Source organism: Schistocerca nitens, chromosome 8, assembly GCF_023898315.1.
Source record: "Schistocerca nitens isolate TAMUIC-IGC-003100 chromosome 8, iqSchNite1.1, whole genome shotgun sequence".
Classification (NCBI taxonomy): Eukaryota; Metazoa; Arthropoda; class Insecta; order Orthoptera; family Acrididae; genus Schistocerca; species Schistocerca nitens.
The window spans coordinates 573,667,256-573,689,648 of NC_064621.1; the positions used below are offsets into that span (position 1 = coordinate 573,667,256).

General features: G+C 42.0%; 1 long non-coding RNA gene across 1 annotated transcript; it reads right to left on the minus strand.

Annotated features, from left to right (window-relative positions):
- Positions 1-239: 239 nt before the first annotated feature.
- On the minus strand, positions 240-11,497 carry LOC126199255 (uncharacterized). Its single transcript, XR_007540137.1, has 3 exons — positions 11,401-11,497; positions 7,518-7,614; positions 240-2,778 (listed from the first exon to the last, which is right to left on the minus strand). It is a non-coding gene; the product is annotated as an uncharacterized LOC126199255 (long non-coding RNA).
- Between the last annotated feature and the right edge of the window lie 10,896 nt (positions 11,498-22,393).

Genomic DNA, 22,393 nt, shown 5'->3' on the forward strand with positions numbered 1-22,393 from the left:
CAGTACCTGGCATCTTCCATCCCTTGCATGAAGCGGCGTCTGCTGGCAGTTTCGGCGTTAATTCCGAATATTTTCTCTTGTAATATAGCTACGCCGATACTCATGCACCATAACTTTTGACTGATGTTGCGGCACATAGAAATCATTGGATATGGGGTAATAATGAACTATTTCCTTTAAATAATTGACTACACTCGGGGAATGCAATTTAAACCACAAAATTATTATTGCCTCCAAACTTTACACACTGTACAGAACTTGGTTTGACTATTACACAAACTGATTCACAAAATATAAATGTACTAGTAATGGCGTCAGTTTAACAACTACTGTTCATAATGATTCTCTTGTAAGATAACTTCTAGTTCGTTGCGAAATACCGCGTCTTACAAGCCTTAGTGTCCATTTAGCTTGTAGCCGTATTATAAACGAAGTCCATATCTGTTTTCAGCTCACTTCTAAATGGTCTGTTAGCAACGTTACCGTAGCACACACCGGCAGTCACTTTTACGCCACTTAACACTTGTTCTGCCTTAGAGCTACGCAAACTTACTTCTACCGCCAATATTATGCGCCAACCTGTACACGTTTCTCATTCTCGGGGATTCCCCCGACACCTAAACATTATTTTACATTACGCCAAGTTCTCTATTTACAATTAAACATACCATAGCATTACAATATTCAATTAGAGTCATTTTCATATATTAAAGTAATATTACATTTATATTTTTACTACACATACCAATATTATTTAGTTTAATTCTTTTGTTTTTCGCTGTCAGAGTGCAGCACAAGCCAGACACTGTCTCCCGCATAGCGTTCTTTAATTTAGCTGACACCAGGCATAAGCACTTCCGCTTTGCCTTGGATTCTGGCCCACAGATGGCATAAGCGTCCAATTTATCTACCGTTGCGCCTTGACTATGCCTGGTATTCACTAGATGGCACGTTGTCACATTACAAGACCCATTTCTAAATTGGATAATGTTGACACATATATTCTTTTTTTTGTTTTAAAAGACGAGTGAAAGCTACTAGTAAGTTGTGATCATTGCTAATCAAAGGCCATGTTTCAATGCCGTATGTGTTTCACTGTGCGGCGGTGATCGTCTGCCATCAGGCGCTGCACACAATTAGTTACATAGCAGAAATACATTGCTTGTGAGACTTCCGTCAGGAATCAGTTTCTTTACGACGTAACGGAAGCAAAAACGTTTGTTCTTCACTCTTTGCTGAAATACATTTTAACAGCAGAGAAATCCTTTTGTCATTTGAAGGTCTCGATCTCTGCTGTTTCGTAGAAATTACATAGTGTTGAAAAAGGTAGATAAAAAGTCAGCTTAGCAGTTTTGTGTGTTTATTTTTCATTGATAAACCATTAATAGATAGCTTGCTAAAATCTACAGGGATTGGACAGAATAATATGAACATCCATGTATAAACAATATCTGCAACTTATAATCTTACATTGTCTTATTTTCCCTCTATACTCTAGTGTAAACAATAAGAATCACAAATTATAACCTGTTCCTTACGTACTATGTAACACTTATCAGTGTGTCCCGAGACATTGGTATGTCTGAGAAATGGGAATATCCAGAGCTACTGCGTCCAGCGTCGTGATAGTATGATAATTTTGTGGCACATTGCATCTGCTGTGCTCTGTCATGTATAACAAACTGCTAGAGTGCTATTACCTCTAATACCGTAAGAAAGTGACCTCTGAACTTAATATGTGTCTACAGTCTAGCGAAAGCAGTATTACGCAAACAAGACATTGACAGAGCTGGACGTCTGAGCGATAAAGGCTGTGGCTCTTGGCTCGTGAATGATCTTTAGGCCTCATTGCGGGTAGAGCATAGTCCTTCATACGCCGCGACACTAGGTGAGGAGGGAGAGGGTGGGAGGTTGGTGCGGCCACCGCCTCAGCCCCCTTTTACCCCTGGGATCTGCTGCCTGATAGCAAGTTGAGTGGGCCTGGACAGTCCTGGAGGGCCTGGAACGAGGAAGAACCCCGCTCCTACCTGGGGTTGAACCCGGGACCACCAGGCCGGAGTGCTGTGGTCTACCCTCGGTCACTTTGAGTAATAGTACAGGAGATATACTGCGGCGTGTTTTCCTGTGTACTGCCCCAGTCGCAGATGTCCTTGCTATGGAGAACACAGAGAAAGCGTGTTGCCCATAGAGTATCATTTCAGCACAGTAGCATCGTAAATGCTGTGTAGCATTTTTACTGGTTTACGGCGGATCTGATGGTCAGCTTGAAATGAATCGTAACGGGAAAGGTAACCAACCATTTTGTTTCGAAGTGCTGATTAAATGGTACACTGCAACATATGAATCTTCCAATATGACAATTCTCCTTGTCACACACTGGAAATTTTCAAGACTGTTTTGAAGGTTATTAGAGTGAAATAACGTTCTTCAGACTTTCCACAAATATCTAATTTGTATCTTATCTAGTCATTCTGATCAGTGATAAGAACTATGAGGATTCCTTATGCTCCTCATGCATCTCTCCTGAAACAGTGTCTTTGTGAATAATGGTATGTAATTCTACTAACTGGCACACAGTATTTGTAGGAGACATCTCCAGGAACGCTCAAGCTGGTTTGGATGCAAAACATAGTCCTCTGCATGTCAGACGGGTGTTCGCATTATTCTGTCCAATCTCTGTAGATTTCTCCACCTCTGGGTGACCGTCGGCAACTTCTTCAGGTCGCTCCATCGGCTCGTTGTTGGGTTCCTTGAAAGCTGCGAAGATCTGATCCACTTCTGCAAAAAAAATTTCAACATTACACATCAGTTCAGTGCAGTGTAGTGACAACAAGAAATAATACTATTTTTACTAAGAATAAAATACCCGTCACGACATTCGTACTGACAGAAGAATTCAACCTGTGTTGATACTCCATTTCGTAGAGAATAGTACCAACAGCTCGCATATCTGCTGTGACAGTAAATGATTGCCAATAATTTTACTCTCGATATTATCGAATCGGGGACAAGATGCCTGATAATTGAAGAATAGTTTTTATGTAAAAGTTCCGACTTCACTATACATTATATCGCAATATCGGTAGAAAATTGCATAAAAGTGAGTTACCGTGTAGCATAGTGATGGAAATTTTTAGAAAAGAAGACGGAATAACTAAAATTTTACAAAGTACTGGCACTACGTTCATTGTTCTATTGTAATGATCTGCAGTTTAAAGCCTGAGTTGATTTTTCTTCTCACACTAGCACACCCTCTGCGGTGTCTTGATCGTTGCGTAAGTACTGAAACGTAGAATTCAACATTTTTCTGGAGCATCATATATTTTCGTCTGTCCGATTTGTTTTTCATCCACTTTTCACTACCACATTGTGCTGCACTCCAAACAAATTTTAGAAAATGTCTGCTGAAACTTAAATTTCTAATACATCTTTTTTTGCTAAGAGTTTTTTTTTAATTTTTTTTTGGTGGTGCCAGTCTATTCTTTATATCCGCTTTCCTTCTGCACCGTCTATTACTTCGCTGCCCAAATAACAAAATTCATCAACTAGTTTCAACGTCTCATTTCTTAATATAATTTCTCCAAATTCACATAGTTTAATTTTTACTGTTCACCTGATACTCTCTTCAACTGATCATCCAAATCCTTAAAGGTTTCTGATAAAATTACGATGTCCTCGGCAAACAGTAAAGTTTTTGTTTCCTCTATGTAAACTTCAATTCTCTTTCCACATTTCTTCTTTGCTTTCTTACTTCTTACGCAACACTGAGACTGAATAACATGGAATATCCGGACAGATATACGACTCAAGTAATGATTTCCTAGCAAATAGAGCGTAGTACAGTGTTCTTAATTACGTGTAGTCGTCAGAGGTCAAGTTACAGTCCGACGCACCTCAGTGTAGGGTAATAGGCTGTTGCTGTTCACGACATACTATATAGAAATGACCTAGCATATAACGCCTGCAGCCGTACAAAGCTCTCCGCTGTTGAGGCAAGTGTGTACAGGGAGGCGACGTCGCTAGGAACTTATTACGAAATGCAGAGAGGCTTCTAGGCGATCGGTGCCAGGCGCAAAGCATGGTAACTGACTCTGAACATGAGCAAATGTAAGGTGAAGCAAGCAGAGAGACAAATAGAGTCGATATCTGCGATAATATTTTGGATCCGCCTATCTTACTACCGTAAATGCGTATTTGTTTCACCATATGCGTTTCGTTATATTTGGTTAAAATATTTTCAGCAGTCTGTGAGAAAATTTATTTGCAATTTTGATTGGGATGTTGACCTAAAAACAGTTCGTTTAATAAGCTATTCAGTTACGGTTCTTTGACTTACGGCACTTGCGTCCGATTTATGCTTATATCCGGAAGTGTTGTCTGCATGTAGATGCCAGACTCAGACTTACTAGAAGAATCTGAAGAAAGTATAATTAACACACTCTTGTTCCATCAATTCTTGATATGCTATGGGATCAAAAGTGTCCGTACACCCCAAAAAACATACTTTTTTCATATTACGTGCATTGTGCTGCCACCTACTGCCAGGTACTCCATATCAGCGACCTCAGACATCGTGAGAGAGTAGAACAGGGAGCTCTGAGGAGCTCACGGACTTTGAACGTGGTCAGGTGATTCGGAGTCACTTGTGTCATAAGTTCGTACGCTAGATTTGCACGCTCCTAAACATCCCTAGGTCCACTGTTTCCGATGTGACAGTGAAGCGGAGACGTGAAGGGACACGTACAGCACAAAAGCGTACAGGCCGACCTCGTCTGCTGACTGACAGAGACCGCCGACAGTTGAAGAGTGTCGTAATGTGTAATAGGCAGACGCCTATCCAGACTATCACACAGGAATTCCAAGCTACATCAGGATCCACTACAAGTACAATGACAGTTTGGCGGGAAGTGAGAAAACTTGGATTTCATGGTCGAGCGGCTGCTCATAAGCCACACACCACGCCGGTAAATGCCAAACGACGCCTCGCATGGTGTAACAACCATAAACACTGGATGATTGAACAGTGGAAAAATGTTGTGTGGAGTGACGAATCACGGTACACAATGTGGTGATCCGATGGCAGGGTGTAGGTATGGCGAATGCCTGGTGAACGTTATCTGCCAGCGCGTGTAGTACCAATAGTAAAATTCAGAGACGGTGGTGTTATGGTGTGGTTGTGTTTTTCATCGAGGGGGCTTGCACCCCTTGTTGTTTTGCGCCGCACTATCAGAGCATAGGCCTACACTGATTTTTTAAGCACCTTCTTTCTTCCCACAGTTGAAGAGCAATTCGAAGATGGCGATTGCATCTTTCAAAACTATCGAGCACCTGTTCATAATGCACAGCCCGTGCAGATTTGGGGTACACAAGTTACGACCAGCGGTTGTGGGGCGGGAGTGCCTAAATGGTGACGTCAGGAACGGTATCCGGCTACCCCTACCACGAATCATGCCAAATGTGAAACTACATGCCGATCCCGTGGCTGAACTACAAACCAGGACATGGAAGTAGGAAGGTAGGACGACCGAGAAAAACATCGCTGTTCCGAGACTTTTGAGGATGGAACAAAACGAGAATAGTTTGATCATTGAAGGCGAGATACCACATAGTTAGCTTGCCAAAATCACATTCGGAAGGAAAATGGTTCGAAGCCCTGTGATATCCGATACACGTTTTCAGTGATTTCCGTGAATCGCTGAAGCCAAACACTGGTCATTTCCTCTGAAAAGGGTTGGGCTGATTTCCTTCCCCGTCATTTCCCTATTGCAAGTTTGTGCTCCATCTCTAACGACCTGTTCGACGGAAGGATGCTATACCTTCTTCCTGTTTGTGCTACATTATCAATTGTATTATTAAGTAACTAATCGTTTTTTACAATTCTCATAAAGGCTTACGTTTCTTACCTACAAGGTTCATACGTGAAGATTTTTCTGTGTGTCATTATCTAGGAGGACTGACAAAATGCAGGTCTCAACGCCAGGCTATGCCGTGCGAATCTCTTCATCTCTACATAACTACTGCAACCTAAATCCACACGAAAGTGCTTACTCTGGTGAAACCTTGGTCTCCCTTTGCTATAGTACTATCCTTCCATCCACCCCCCCCCATGTCACCCCTAAGATACACACACACACACACACACACACACACACACACACACATCCTTCCCTCCATTACCAAAATTATTCCATAGTGCCTTAGGATATAGACTATGAATCTTTTCCAACTATAAACCAACTTCTGCCATACAGCTCTTTTCTCCCCTATTAAATTCTGTACTTCGTTATCAGTTACTCACTTTACGTTCCGCCGGCCTGGGTGGCCGAGCGGTTCTAGGCGCTACAGTCTGGAACCGCGCCACCGCTACGGTCGCAGGTTTGAATCCTGCCTCGGGCATGGATGTGTGTGATGTCCTTAGGTTAGTTAGGTTTAAGTAGTTCTAAGTTCTAGGGGACTGATGACCTCAGAAGTTAAGTCCCATAGTGCTCAGAGCCATTTGAACCATTTTTGAACTTTACGTTCCTACACTTCGTCATTCTTTTCTAGCTCCAGTGTTAAAAAGTTGCTGTTCTCTTCCTGTCTGTAGCATGCATCGTCCCTGTTCGACCTCTATGGAAGACTACACTCCAGATAATAAAAACAGACAAATATGCACAGATCAAAAACTTTCGAAATACCAAACGCTCGATCATCATATCAGCGTAATACGAAATAATTGTAGGATGTATTGCTCTATAGTGAAAAATAATGCCCTGACTGCGACTATATATTTACTGCTATCAAGTGACAAATGTCTCTGTTTCATAAAGTTAAAACAGACACTGCATTAAGGCGAATAATGAATTTAGTTTTCCAATTGACAATGTCATGCGTATAGATTATGATTCAATAAACATAAAAAATAAACTATTAAAATATTGGAGACACGTTTATATATCTTCCCACAGCAAGTCGCTCATTCTTAGTCAGTAAACAAACGTGATTAAGAGAATGCTAACGCAGCCTATCAAGTCCGGAATGAGTGAATAGTATATTACGATTAATATAGTGTCCTGAAACAATGTACTGTGGGGTATAAAAGCACCATATACGAAAATATTGAAATTTATTTCCAACTACAATAAAGTTCAAAGCATTTCTTTGGAGATTAGATTATTTAAAGTCCTTTTCTTATTTTTCTTCTCTCAGTCCTAGTATTTCTTTGAAACTGTGTCTTTAACCTACGGAAACACTTTCTTTTTGAGAGAAATACCAGGAGGTCGCTTTAAATGGAAGGAACTCCGCACTACTGGTTCCGTGAGGCCGTTATCAGTTCGAAGGAAGGCACGGGTGTTCATCTTCCACGTAGTACGAGAAGATGGAGAAAGTACCTCTCACTCGTGTACACATAGCGTCTAAACCGTCCTTTGAGCTGAAGGCTGATTTCCTAAAAATCAGAATCTCATCATGAGCATGCTAAGGTCACTGAGGATCAACTCACTCGTGACTTTTGTAGAAAGGATCTGGTAGAAACTCACCACTTCCTTGAAGTCAGTACTGCTACATGATGAAAATGACGGGTGAATACTCCAGGTTAATACTCCAGGCTGTAAGCACCTCTCAGCATAAATGTGCCTGTAACAACAAACAAGCAAAAACTATAGACATGACTGCTATATTTAACACAATTAAAATTACTTTCCCCTGAGGAAAATAGATAAAAATGTAAAAAGTTTTTTTAAGTCCTTGGAGTGATAATCGTTCATTCTAAGAGAAATAAATTTCGTGCCTACTCAAGTAGTTATAAAATTTGTACAGCGTATTTGTGCAGGCCGAAAAATCAATTAACAAAGCCAACTAAAAATCTCATAAGTCCTTAATTTTGTACATATTCTAAGAAAGTGGTTGAAGAAAGACTATTCCATCAGGTTGGTGGAATAACGCCATTCTTCAAATTTATCGTGGCTGCAGTGTCTGCCTAGAAGAAAATGATAGGATAGTTGAGGTTAGTGACGGTGTTATAAACTTACGAAATAATTTTTACTGCTTCACTAAGTCTATACTAATATTCAGCACCGCGAAGCATTTCGGCAGCATGTTGCCATCATCACGTGGATTTTAGTTACACGTACATTAATCTGAATTGTAATGAGGATAATTTTTTAGGTGAGCCAGTGAGGTTACAAAATAAAATTTAACTCTGTCCAGAAAGATTCATTTATTTCAATATATCCCTTAACTGTGTTGTAGTTTTAAATCATTCCATTACCACTCTGCTGGAAATTTGTCTGTAACACAGAGCACCGTAAAACAACTCATGATGTGTCGTGTGCGTATTTAAAAGAAATTGCGTTTTGATTGTTTGTACTACGAGTACATCGGCAACTCAAATGAGCCGTTACGAGTCTTTGGAACGTAAACATCTGAGTATGAAAGTTTAAAGCGATAGTGGCAAGTATATTACTATCCTCTGTCGAAAGATCACAATGCTGGAGCACGCACAATATTTCGGAGCACACTGTTTATCGCACATTGTTGAACACGGAGCTCCACAGCAGACCACCCCTACGTTTTCACATGTTGACTCAATTACATTGTAGTGGTCACGGGACCATCGGGATTCGACCGTCGATCAATGCAAATGTATCGGCTCTCCGGGTGAATCACACAGGTCGCTGGTCGTCTCTATAAACCTCCTCATCGAGGTGAACGGCGGCTCGAAACGAGCAACGCGTCACGGACGAAGGGTGGTGGGAGCAGTATTATGTTATGGGAGACATTCTCCTGCGCTTGCGTGGAAACTGTGGTAGCAATCGAAGACTCGCTGTCATCTGCGAACCACCGTCCCCTACGGCTATGTCACCTTTCAGCAGCATATTTGTCTCTGTCCCGGAGCGAGAACCGCGCTACAGCGGTTTGAGGAGCATTATAGTGAACTCACGTTGATGCCTCGGCAACCAAATTCGCCTGATATGAATCCTACGGAACACATCTGAGTCGCTGTGGACGGCACCACCAAGTACGCAAATCAGCGGCCCGTTAATTACGCGAATTACATGACCTGTGCGTAGACATCTAATGCCACATACCTCCACCAGTTTATTACCAAACTGTCGGATCCCTGATACGCGGAATCAATGACGTATTTCGTTCTGGATGCGGACAAACAAGTTATTAAGCAGGTTGTCACAATGTTTTCTCTCATCGGTAAAAAAACTATGAGATATCGTGTTTTAATATGCAGTTGTACTTGCGACTCCTTTGGACCTATTCCGGTTGACAACTGCTCGCAATAAAACCCAAGTCTTACCTCGTAATACGGCATTCGTCTGCTAGTCACGGACCTGCTTTTTCTTCGTAAATTCTGTGACATGTAGCCTATGCTAAAGCAAATTCAGGTGTTATAGCTCCACATGAGATGCGTTCATTTGTTGATGTGGGTTTTAAATAACAATAAATCATATCTTGATAAGACGGCAATTTCGAAACCAGATCTTGAACTGCAAAATATTGCCAGGGCTAGATGTGCGCCCTGGCCATAATTTGTTAGTCATCAACTGCCGACTGAAACTGAAGAAACTGCAGAAAGCTAGGAAATTAAGGAGATCGAACAAGGAGAAACTGGAACAACCAGAAGTTGTTGAGGGTTTCGTTGGGAGCATTTAGGCGACTGACGAAAAAGTAGTAAAGAAAAAAAATAGGAGTTGACTGAGTGGCTTTGGGAGACGCAATAGAGAAGGCAGCAGAAGCTCGAATAAGCAAAGGCATAAAGCCTAGTAGAAATCCTTGGAAAACACGAGATGTTGGACTTAATTGGCGAAAGGAGAAAATATGTAAATTAAGCAAATGACGTAAGCTAAAAGGATTACAGGCTATAAAAAATGAATGTCCTTCTACAGACATTACGCAAAAGCACGGGAGAGGTCGATACCGCTTTAGGAAATTTAAAGAGGTTTTTAGAGAGAAGAGATCAGCTGTATGAATAGCAAGAGCTCACATGTCTAGCCAACACTTAGCAAAGAAGGGAAAGGTGAAAAATGGGATGATTGTATACAAGGTTGAAGAAAACGTTGAACAGAAACGAGGCCCTGTAGTATTCGACATTCCTAAGAATTACTGACGTCACTGGGATACCTAGCGATGACAGAACTGTTCCACTTCTCGTGAAAGATGTGGGAGGCGGCAGAGATTGCCTCACACTTCAAATAATCCAATAGCTTGAAATCCAAGTACGGCAGGTGTCGAAACGTGTGAGTATTACCGAACTACCAGGTTTAATAGCCATGTTTGCAAAATAGTGACACGAATTATCTGTAGCAGTACGGAAAAATTAGTGGAGACCGAACTCGAATAATGATGATGGTACCTGGTTTGTGAGGCGCAGGGCCCTTACAAATTCCCAACGTTTTCACTGACCAGCCTAGCGATTTTCCCGACTGATGATGACGAAGCTAATACCATCTCCTCGGGCAGATAAGAAAAAATCTCCTGCGTGGTTGGGAATCGAACCCGGGAACCTATACTGAAGGTACAGCAACGCTAGCCACTACACCACGAGGCTATTCTGATCCTACGACATAGTTTAGAAGGCAAGTTGAAGAAAAATTAGGGACAATTTTTGAGAATGTCGACTGGACCACACTATTTGAAATTTGATAAGCAAATTACAGTTCGTGGTGAAGATATAAAAACTTTGAGATATGCTGAAAATGTTATTCTGTCAGAGACGGTAAAAGAACTTGGAAGAACAATTTAACGGAATGAATAGCGTCTTCAAAAGAGGCTGAAAGATGAAGATCAACAAAAGTAAAACAAAGACAATGGAACGTAGTCGATATGATCATGCAGAAGGAATTAGATTATGAAGTGAGGTAGTTTTAAGTAGGAGATGACTTTTTCTACTTGTGCAGCCAAGGAACAGATAATGGTCGAAGCTGAGAGGATATAAAATGCAGATTACCAATAACAAGAAAAGCATACCTGGAAAAGAGAAATTTGTTAAGCTCGAATGTCAAGGAGTATTTCCTGAAAGTATTTGCCTGGGGCGTTGCCTTGTACGAAAGTGAAGCGTGGACGATAAATAGTAGAGACGAGAAGATAATAGAGGTGCTGCAGAACAGTGCTGAAAATTACGCGGTTAGATTGATGAGGAATTGTCTTCGGAGTCTGGATGTACTTAATCGAATTGGTGGAAAAAAAGTAGTTTATATAACAACCTGAGCAAAGGCAGGGATCGTTAGGTTGGAAACATCCTGAGAATCAACGGTTCATTGATCTGGCAATGGAGGAAGGGAGGGAGGTACATATCGCAGAGGGAGACCAGGGCTGGAAAACAGTAAAAAGGTTGAAATAGATGTAGTTAGGTAGAGATGAAGAGAAGTGGCGTAGACAAAAGAAAAAAGCATGCGCCAGGCATCTCACCCTCCGCGAAATGGGGCTCCCGACCGAAGTATGCCAGCCCAGGGGAACAATGACAATGAGCTGCTCACCACTGTCTTCTTTCGGACTGCAGTCGTTTGGCTGTAATGATCAACTTCTGTCTCTTATATAATTACGCCGAAGTTTGACGAACCGCTACCGTTAGTAAACACAGCTGCAGAGCACATACTGAAAAAATTCCATCTACACGCCCACTTGTAGAGCACAGAAACATGTTTATGCATGGCGTATTTACACATTTTTAGAGAGAGAGAGAGAGAGAGAGAGAGAGAGAGAGACAGAGAGGGAGAGAGAGAGAGACAGTCAAGCGGAAAGTCACTGAAAGAAATCGAACTATGTATTATTACTAAAGCATCCAAAGTATTTTTGTAAATAAATGTGTCTGAAATTCGCTTAAGTTACGAAATGTTTCAGATAGAGTAATCTAGCCTTCTTCAGAAGCATAAATAAACTAATACATGCCAGAATAAGGCACAGTCAAACATAAAAAGCTAAAGTACCGTGGCACCACATCAAGCTACGTTACTTAACTGAGGAACAGCCCCCGCCCCACTTCGTGAAAAGCGGTCGGTTAGCCTCGGACGCTGCGTTGGAACTCTGTTTGACCGTGCCTTATTCTGGCATGTATTAGTTTATTTATGCTTCTGTAGAAGGCTAGATTAGCTGAAACCTTTGTAAAGACCAGTAACATTTCGCAACTGAGGCGGATTTTTGACATATTAATTCATCACAGTTGCTGACATGTTAAAAAGTAGATCAAAAATCGAATTATTTACTTTTCCCATCTACTCAGACACTTATTTATAGGTTAACACACACTTCTATGTGCCTACATTGTTTTGCTTGCTTTCAAACAAAACTTTTTGTTTTCCTGTAGTTTGATTGGAAAATTACGAATTTTTTGTTGTGGTTGGAATTCCGATAACTGAAAAAGAGCGCTGTTCACTTGCACCATTTATTACGGGTTCTTCAGGGATATACATAAGAGCCACGTGCCCACAGGGTGGGTTAGAAAGAGTCGAAAAATTATACACAAATTAGAGACATACGAGCGCAAATTACAGAACACAGAAGAGTTAGGGACAATCCTTCCTTGCCTCAAGCCTGATGAGGACTGACAACAAATAACCCACAAGCATCAAAAACTTTTCGCAAAAGGAAAATATTATATTATTATTATTATTTTCATCCGTATTCGCGACCTGCTGTGTCATGTGATGTAGATCAAACGGCATTTTCTAAGTTTTGTTTTAGCATTTCTTTGTCCTAATATTATTATAATTCTCTCCAAGATGTTTCGGTGTTCTTGGGTTTAAGGGGGGGGGGGGTGTAGAGGAGATGTTATATAGAGACTCTCTCTCTCTCTCCCCTCTCTCTCTCTCTCTCTCTCTCTCTCTCTCTCCCTCCCTAGCTTTCTACTGTCCTTCTCTCTCTCTCTCTCTCTCTCTCTCCCTCACACAAACGCACACGCACACACACACACACACACACACACACTCACACACACAGTGAAACATTTGATTGATTCGATCGGTGGTGGCAAAGCAGTAATCCGGAAATGAAAGAGAAAAATGATTGCGATTAACTTTGAAATATAAACTCCCACAAATCATTGACAAGGGCACAGACGTGAATCGTAGGTCAAACACAACTTTTCAATTGAAATTCGTGACAATTACACGATTGACCATTTTTCCTTACGCCCGAAAGAAATATCTGGGCTAGGGAGCTAATTTTTTAAGTGTGTCTCAGGACACTGTCCTGAGAAAAGCAGTTACAAACGTATTCAACTTGAGGAAAATACTAATTTATAAATTCTAAAAATAGAAATTTCTACGTTCTGTGCTGTAAATAATTATTGTATAACATCTTGGGATACAAATGACATGACAGTGATTTTAGGTTTAGTTAGATGTGTTGTCAATGTGTACCTAAAGTTTCGAGCATCTACATACAGTAGCCAGTGGGTACAACCGCAAAAATATCGTTTACAGAAATTCACATAAAAGATGCAAAAGCTAATGTCAACGATGATGTGATTAATTGTCCATAAAGTATTCAGTAGGTATAACTCCTGCGGTAATATGGTCGTATTCACGTATCTAATTTGCAACTGTGTAAACTTTACGAAGCTTGGTAATCGGCGCTGTTTTATAGTTCATGTCAACACATTCTGGTGAAATAACGATCAGACCACGTGAAATAGTGCAGGGAAAGAGAGCAGGTGGCTACATCAGAGGCACCGCAACTGCAGTAGTGCAGTGCACCGAGGAAACGCGCTTTTGCTCACCTAATGACCTGATGAGGGACGGTGTGTTATGTACAGGGCAAAGCGGCCTGAGAGAGCCATTATCTGTACTGCACTGAGCGAACTGTTCTCTGCAAGGCCAAACCTACACCACCACTGTAAGAGCATTGGGCATTATCATGAACCATGGAGATAAGCAAATGGAGAAAATTCACTAGAAATGATAGGAATTAATAATGATGCTGAAGTGGGCAAGCTATTGTGGGTGTTCGAAAACCACCAGAAAAGTAGAAAAGGGGAAACACACACACTGCATACCACAGGGCAAGGGAAGGAAGTGAGGAAGGCTTCTGGAGTTAAGATACACATTCAAAGACGCTGTAACCAATACGTTAGTGGAAGCACGAAAATCGGCACAACTGAGCCATGAGTCATCGAAATGTTATATTCTGGCTTATCGTCTTCCGCATTCCTGTATTCATTTGGACCTCCTCAAGGTAATATTTAGAAGTGATAAATTCTCAAGTGCCGAAACAATTGCTGTTCGCGTATTCGAAGGAGCATAGTAAATTTGTATGCGGCTTTATAATAACTCATGCACTGTGCACTGAGAGCGACGGTCGTCACCATTAACCGTTAGTATGAGCCTAAACAATTGCTTCAGTCATTGAAAAAACTGAATAGCGGCATACATATCCTAGCATTAGTACCTCATCTGATAATATTCAGCAGGCCGGAGTGGCCGAGCGGTTCTAGGGGCTACAGTCTGGAAGCGCGCGACCGCTACGGTAGCAGGTACGAATCCTGCCTCGGGCATGGATATGTGTGATGTCCTTAGGTTAGTTAGGTTTAAGTAGTTCTAATTTCTAGGGGACTGATGACCTCACAAGTTAAGTCTCATAGTGCTCAGAGCCATTTGAACCATTTGATAGTATTCAGTTTCTTCTGCCGTCTGTGTAATTCTGAGCTTCAGCCTTTTGGCCCCATTGTATTTGCTTCTTCGTATGTGTTGCACTTGAAGTGTGCCATCTCCTAAATGCATTTTCCTGCTTATGTGTTCGTTAAACGTTTGAGCATAACGAAAACAAGACTCCCTGTAAATTATGCAATGGGTTTTGTCCGAATTTTTATAGACAAACAAAGGGTGGGAAATGGACAAATGGGGTATGAAACTGACCAGCTTGAGTTCTAGGTTTACAAAAAGCGATTTAATTGCTTTAAAGTAATCGGGGTAATTAAGAAAAATTCAAGTACTGATTTGACAGAAATTTTTTGTCTAACTTACCATAGCCAAACGAAGAGTGCGAAATTTATAAATGGGGTGTGATACAGACCAGCGTGTGCTATTGTTTAGTAAAAAATACTTGATTCGTTGAAAGAAATCAGGGTAATTAATATGAACATAGTGATTCGACGAAAAACTGAAATATGTCACGATCTTCAGCTGCTGCGTACGTAAATTGTCAAAAAGTTCATCTCTTCAGAACATTTCCATTTTGCACACAAAGAGTTCATTTGCTGTGTCAAAAAAGCTTCATTCCAATCAAATACTACATTTAGGGCATTTATAGAACAGAAATCGCTAGGAAGGCAAATGAGGCGTTACAAAGATTGCCTCTGTAAGGGCTAGCTGTTTCGTACATAAGAATTTTCATTGGTGTGATATTTAATTGTCAAAATGTCTTCCTTCGAACCAAGTACTAATCCAGGACATTTTGAGAACAAAAGACACTTGTAAAAGACGCGAGTCTGGAGACGTCTCTACTGTAACGGTGTTGTCGCAACTCTGTAGAGTTGTAGACTGTTTCTGCTGCAGCCGTTAGCGCTTCACGATACTGAAAACTAGCAACAGCGCTGATTCCTGTCGGGGTTCTTTCACACCGACCGTAATTCTTACGTGGGTACTTTTAATCTGTGGTACCTCTTCAGTTTCATGGAAGGCCATCAAACTATGCAACAGCAATATAATATCTTCATTGAACTGCTTAATCGACTTCGTGAAGGCAACTTCACTTCTGCAGACATGGATGCCCTCTACGGCATAGTTATATCTAAAGCTGGTCTGAGATCGGAGAGAGTGAAGCAGTTGTTTCGCATCTATCCAAAAACGAACAGCGGGTTGCCTGGAATCAGCAGAGGCTTGCAGAATTGGCTGCCAAAGTTTATCAAGTTTTCACCATCTAAATGTGCTCCGAAATATCACAGTATGTACCAAAGCCAGCAATAAAAAAGTGTCGTAAACAAAATGCCAACGACTGTGACAGACTTGCTGACGGAGTCAGTATTTTAACCGGCGCTCGAGTTACTTTGAGGGTAAGGATTTCAGTTAGCTCTGGCCTCGTCATTGTGAAATTGTTGAGGTTCCCTCAACGGTTCGAGATCAGCTTCGCTTGAGTCAGCGGTCAGTGAAAATTTCTCGTTCGCTGCGACGATCCTCTCAACATTTCTACTAATGATAAGCATCTTTATGGTATTCAACGGATAGCTGTGAGTTGCTATGCTGTATCTACACAAAAATCAAGCGACTTCAACTGCCTTCGACATTGAGGAGGGTGGTGAGTGCTCATAAGTGGCAAGGGCTTACATTGCCTTCAGGTGTGGTCTACCATTTTTTCTGTTTTTGCAAAAAATACACTCCTGGAAATGGAAAAAAGAACACATTGACACCGGTGTGTCAGACCCACCATACTTGCTCCGGACACTGCGAGAGGGCTGTACAAGCAATGATCACACGCACGGCACAGCGGACACACCAGGAACCGCGGTGTTGGCCGTCGAATGGCGCTAGCTGCGCAGCATTTGTGCACCGCCGCCGTCAGTGTCAGCCAGTTTGCCGTGGCATACGGAGCTCCATCGCAGTCTTTAACACTGGTAGCATGCCGCGACAGCGTGGACGTGAACCGTATGTGCAGTTGACGGACTTTGAGCGAGGGCGTATAGTGGGCATGCGGGAGGCCGGGTGGACGTACCGCCGAATTACTCAACACGTGGGGCGTGAGGTCTCCACAGTACATCGATGTTGTCGCCAGTGGTCGGCGGAAGGTGCACGTGCCCGTCGACCTGGGACCGGACCGCAGCGACGCACGGATGCACGCCAAGACCGTAGGATCCTACGCAGTGCCGTAGGGGACCGCACCGCCATTTCCCAGCAAATTAGGGACACTGTTGCTCCTGGGGTATCGGCGAGGACCATTTGCAACCGTCTCCATGAAGCTGGGCTACGGTCCCGCACACCGTTAGGCCGTCTTCCGCTCACGCCCCAACATCGTGCAGCCCGCCTCCAGTGGTGTCGCGACAGGCGTGAATGGAGGGACGAATGGAAACGTGTCGTCTTCAGCGATGAGAGTCGCTTCTGCCTTGGTGCCAATGATGGTGGTATGCGTGTTTGGCGCCGTGCAGGTGAGCGCCACAATCAGGACTGCATACGACCGAGGCACACCGGGCCAACACCCGGCATCATGGTGTGGGGAGCGATCTCCTACACTGGCCGTACACCACTGGTGATCGTCGAGGGGACACTGAATAGTGCGCGGTACATCCAAACCGTCATCGAACCCATCGTTCTACCATTCCTAGACCGGCAAGGGAACTTGCTGTTCCAACAGGACAATGCACATCCGCATGTATCCCGTGCCACCCAACGTGCTCTAGAAGGTGTAAGTCAACTACCCTGGCCAGCAAGATCTCCGGATCTGTCCCCCATTGAGCATGTTTGGGACTGGATGAAGCGTCGTCTCACGCGGTCTGCACGTCCAGCACGAACGCTGGTCCAACTGAGGCGCCAGGTGGAAATGGCATGGCAAGCCGTTCCACAGGACTACATCCAGCATCTCTACGATCGTCTCCATGGGAGAATAGCAGCCTGCATTGCTGCGAAAGGTGGATATACACTGTACTAGTGCCGACATTGTGCATGCTCTGTTGCCTGTGTCTATGTGCCTGTGGTTCTGTCAGTGTGATCATGTGATGTATCTGACCCCAGGAATGTGTCAATAAAGTTTCCCCTTCCTGGGACAATGAATTCACGCTTACTTCAATTTCCAGGAGTGTATTTATTGATAGTAACCTCACAGTATTTCAACATAGTACAGACACATTGACATCAAGTTTCACATAAAGAAGTCTTTGTCATTCGGCACACTAAAAAAGTTGAACGTCATTTTTCCACAGTAATTACGATTTATCTCTTTTCTAGGGTAGAGCTGCAGCATCATGACGACCAACAATTAAACTTCTTTCTGTTCAGTTCGTTCTACTACTTGTATTTATGATATCGTCATTATTTTCAGTACGTTGCTAAAGCATTCCGCATATTTGACAAATGTCGTGATTATCCGATGTTCGTTTTCGATGTACGATCAGTATTTTTGATGCTTTGATAGACAGACATGTGTTACCGATGTTGTAGTATGCGCAAGCATGTACTTTGTAGCGCTGGTCCTTGTTGTCGTGTATATGAGAGTCCTTCCGATCGTATCAATTCATTTATACCTACATTCGCAGGGGTTGTCCTGAGGATATCTTACTTTTTCCTATAACCAATTTCATTCGAGCATTACATAAAGGCGTGTCAAATGTTTCGGTAACCTATTTTATTTACTGCTATTAGACAAATGATTTAACAAAACATTTGACCATTTTTTCAATTTTGTTTTCAAATCCACTATCACAATCTAAAAATATAGTAATTATCATGCTACTAGGTGTTTCAATCATTGGTTGGGTGTTAACAACGTCTGTTCCCAAACGTAACTTCCTAGAGGTCATAGTTTTGTTATTAAACTGTGTTTGAGTGGTAGGTTGTGAACAGAAGTTAGCCGAAATTTTATGCAAGCATTTAAACGAGATTTGAGGTCCTATATCCAACACAAAATAATTTAAAACCTTATTGCATGTAGGCAGGTAACTGAGAGATATTTCAATGTTTTAGGAAAAATGGTATGAACGTTATATGTTTCAATGATTTACTAGACAAACATCATTTGCTTGATAGGATTTACACTAAATCTGTTTGTATAGCTGCGAAGAAAAAGAGAATAAAAAGTAAAACAGCCTATCAGTCATGACGACATTGACAAACCAACATTTATTGATAGGAATGCTTCATGGAAATAGTTTTGTGACGTTCCCGTTAATTATATGACACATCCCCTGACTGCGACGTAACTCTTCTGGTTCAGTTTCGTGGTCTTATGTAAAGTTTTCGTCTTTATTTTTCCTCGGAAAGCATCCTCTGTTATCGATTAGACATTCACTTGAGTAATTTTATCTCTGAAGGTATCTCATTTTCATTGTCTTGAAATAAATGAAACGAGGCGGACGCAGATGTTATTTTTATTCTTCAGGAAGTTGTGAAGCTGACGGGGCATAAAGATAGGCTCACTTACTTGTTTTCTTAACTGCTTTGCTGAAATAAACGGCGAGTCTCAAAATACGTCGGCGTCGACTACATTATTCTTCAACTCTTTTAACTAGTTTATGTTCAAGAAGGGGCAAAGAACCACACTACAGCCAACAAAACAACGACAAGGTATCTTCCGCAAGTCTGATTCGCAGTAGAAAATGTTGTATGAGAACTTGTAATCATCTTTTCACGTCTGAGCAGAATACTGAAATTAATAGAGTTAGTTCTGTTGCTAGAAGTTTCTGTTTACACGTTTCACAAATGAATGCGTCGATATACACTAATTTCCACAAGCGGCACAGCTGGGTGTTTATCCGCTGCATCTGCCACTGGTCTGCGTAATGGGAGGTATTTGCGTAAGACTATATACATTTCTCCCACTGTGTGCACAGGTGTCTAGAAAGTTCATCATGTACGTTTCCATGGGAATGGCTGTGTTCTGCGACCGTGATGTAATCCAGGACATAAATAACGACCGAGCGAGGTGGCGCAGTGGTTAGACACTGGACTCGCATTCGGGAGGACGACGGTTCAATCCCGCGTCCGGCCATGCTGATTTAGGTTTTCAGTGATTTCCCTAAATCGCTCCGGGCAAATGCCGGGATGGTTCCTTTCAAATGGCAACTTCCGGGTAGTATCTGGAGGTAGACACACAAGGATAACTACGTGGTGACGTGCTAGGTGGTTGACATCAGTGTTCCTTGCGTGGGAGAAATGCTCATCGAAGCTGAGAACAACTGGGTTGTCTGGAGTAGGCTCTGTATAGTCCAAGAAATGACGAAACCAATCCGTGAAGATATGGAACTGGATCCATCCAGAAGGGTGACAGCCAGCTAAAATTCCTGAAGGATAACCATCCGGCAGATCAAGCTTCACGTTCTTTCGAGGGAAGACTATCGCAGGTGGGGCGACCATCGTGACCGCACTTTGGCAGGAAACCACTGCCTCAAGAGCGCCTGTTTTTGACAAGACGGGCTTCGAACCTGTTTCTTGCCTTTAAAATTAATTGTTCTCGATCGTCGTCTATAAACTGTAGTTATTCCAGTTTCGTCAGTATTACACAATTTCACTAGACTGAAATTTACTTTCTCCAGCGCCGGCTTCAGTATGTCGAAATGGCAAATAACCCTTTCCTTGGAAAAGCCATTCACTCCAGCTAGCGACACTGATTCCGATGTTCTCGAGCTGAGAAAAAGATATCGGCTTAAAAAAATTCTTAATCATTGTTTCCCTGCTGGTGCTTTTGCGAGCGGAAATTTATGATCAATATTGTTTCCCACAGGGATCTGGAGAGCTAATTATCTGATATCAGAAGATCTTAATCCATAATACCTACTCACCATGATCCCACAGTACCTAACTAACTATTCCTACAGTTCATGTCCTAGAAATACAGTCCCGTTCAGGCTTCGTATCTATTAAATCATTTATGTCCTTTGTTTTACGTTTTATGTAGTCTCCGAGAATTGATTTCGGAAAGCTGTATACTTCCAAAACCCCATCTTTTATTCCTTAACTCCATTAACAGTTTCCATGATGGACTTCTGTTTCCATCATTTCCGCTTCTTCGCATTATTTAAACTGACTTCTGTGAACTGAAACTGTCAGTATGAGATGACCCATCGAAACCTGTTTAGTAGTGTATAACTTTGGAATATAGGCCTCTAAATTTGCATTGTGTAAGAGAGAATTTTGAACCAGGTCATTTGCAGTGAATCCTGACGTAGTCTCAATTTTCACACGGTTTTTCCTTTCCACCCTAGTACGGATTATGAACTTGAATAATGATCCACATTCCCGTGTGATAAGTTTGCCTGGTACCATAGGGCGTAGTCTGCCTATGTTTCTGTCCTTACTTTCAACAAACAAGATAAAAGGCCCCTTTGCGGTAGTTGCTCATAATTTCGAAGTGAAATTTACATGTTGTTAAGTGATTGTTCATTCTTGGTTTGCGTTGACACCTAGGACTTTCATCTTTTTGTGTCGTTGGTGGTCATGTCCTTCCTCCTGCATCTTGCTGGTCCTGGCTTAGCTGATGTTGTTCCTTTGCGTTTCCATTTCACAGCCACATACTAGCGACAGAATTATACAGCTTTAAAAGACTTCAAATGTCCCTGATGGATTTGTTACTCAGGTCTCATCTAATGACCACCCGACGTTCAAAGTCATTGAGCTGTCTGTATCGACCCGTTTTGGTGTTACTGCTGCTCTATTGACAACGCAGTACTCTCTGCCTACTTTTATACCCAAGTTAGTAGTTACTGCTTCTCTGCTGATTACACAATAATCTCCACCTCCTTTTATACTGGCGGATCATCCTCTTGTGGCATCCATTACATAGGGGTGATCAATACTTTTCATCAGATAATGTATACTTTTATTGCGTTTGAATTATCATTAAGTAATTACTGTATCACGTTATACAGTGTGGTCAGAAATAGACTGAAAAGCTTGTAAGTTTGTTACAAGGTATGTTGTGCCGGAAATAACTGATAAGAAAGATATTCGATACGTTGCTCCGTTTCCGAGTTAATTAGCACTGAAGTTAATCAATCAAGCCGTTGCGTGCGCACATTCAAGAGGCTCACCATATACAATTAATGTCAGATGTGTTCATTGTGTAGAAGATAGCGCACGAGACTACTCAACCTTTGGCTCGGGTTCGATCGTTACTACCATCACATGTTTCTGTGTCGCTCCCTTGTTTGGTTTTAGGAGACCAAACGAAGAACACGTTTGGCGACACTGCCTCTGGCGAGCCGCTTCAGTTTTCTGGGCGCAAAGTTCTAATTGCTATCTTTAGTGCTAATTTACCCGGAAATCCAGCAACGTATCAAATTTTTTCTTAACAATTATTTCCCAGCAGAAGTTACCCTGCACCACCTTTACAAGCTTTTCAGACTGTTTCTGTCCACCCTATACTTGACAATAAAGGTAAGAGACGTTTTTAAATCCAGAAAACGTGCAATGGGTACCAGTGACGATTTGAGATAAAAACGGTAGCTCTTGACAGAGAAACTTTGAGAATGGACATCCAAACATATTTTGAAAATGCTGTTCCACGTGAGCACACGAGGGAATTCCACATTCTCCCAGATAGAGGAATTTTTAATGTTTTTCCATACATTACGAGCAGCATTCTTATTTTACGGCAAGTCGCCACTCACTCTGTCTGCGGAACTACTAAAGAAGCTAAGAATTTATCATTTTTGGTTTGACGAAAGTATTATCTGGAGAAACGAATGACACTACTGTTATGGGAGTCCCACTACTTTGTTGTTCCTTTCCGTCAATAAATGAATATTCTCAAAAATATCGCAAGT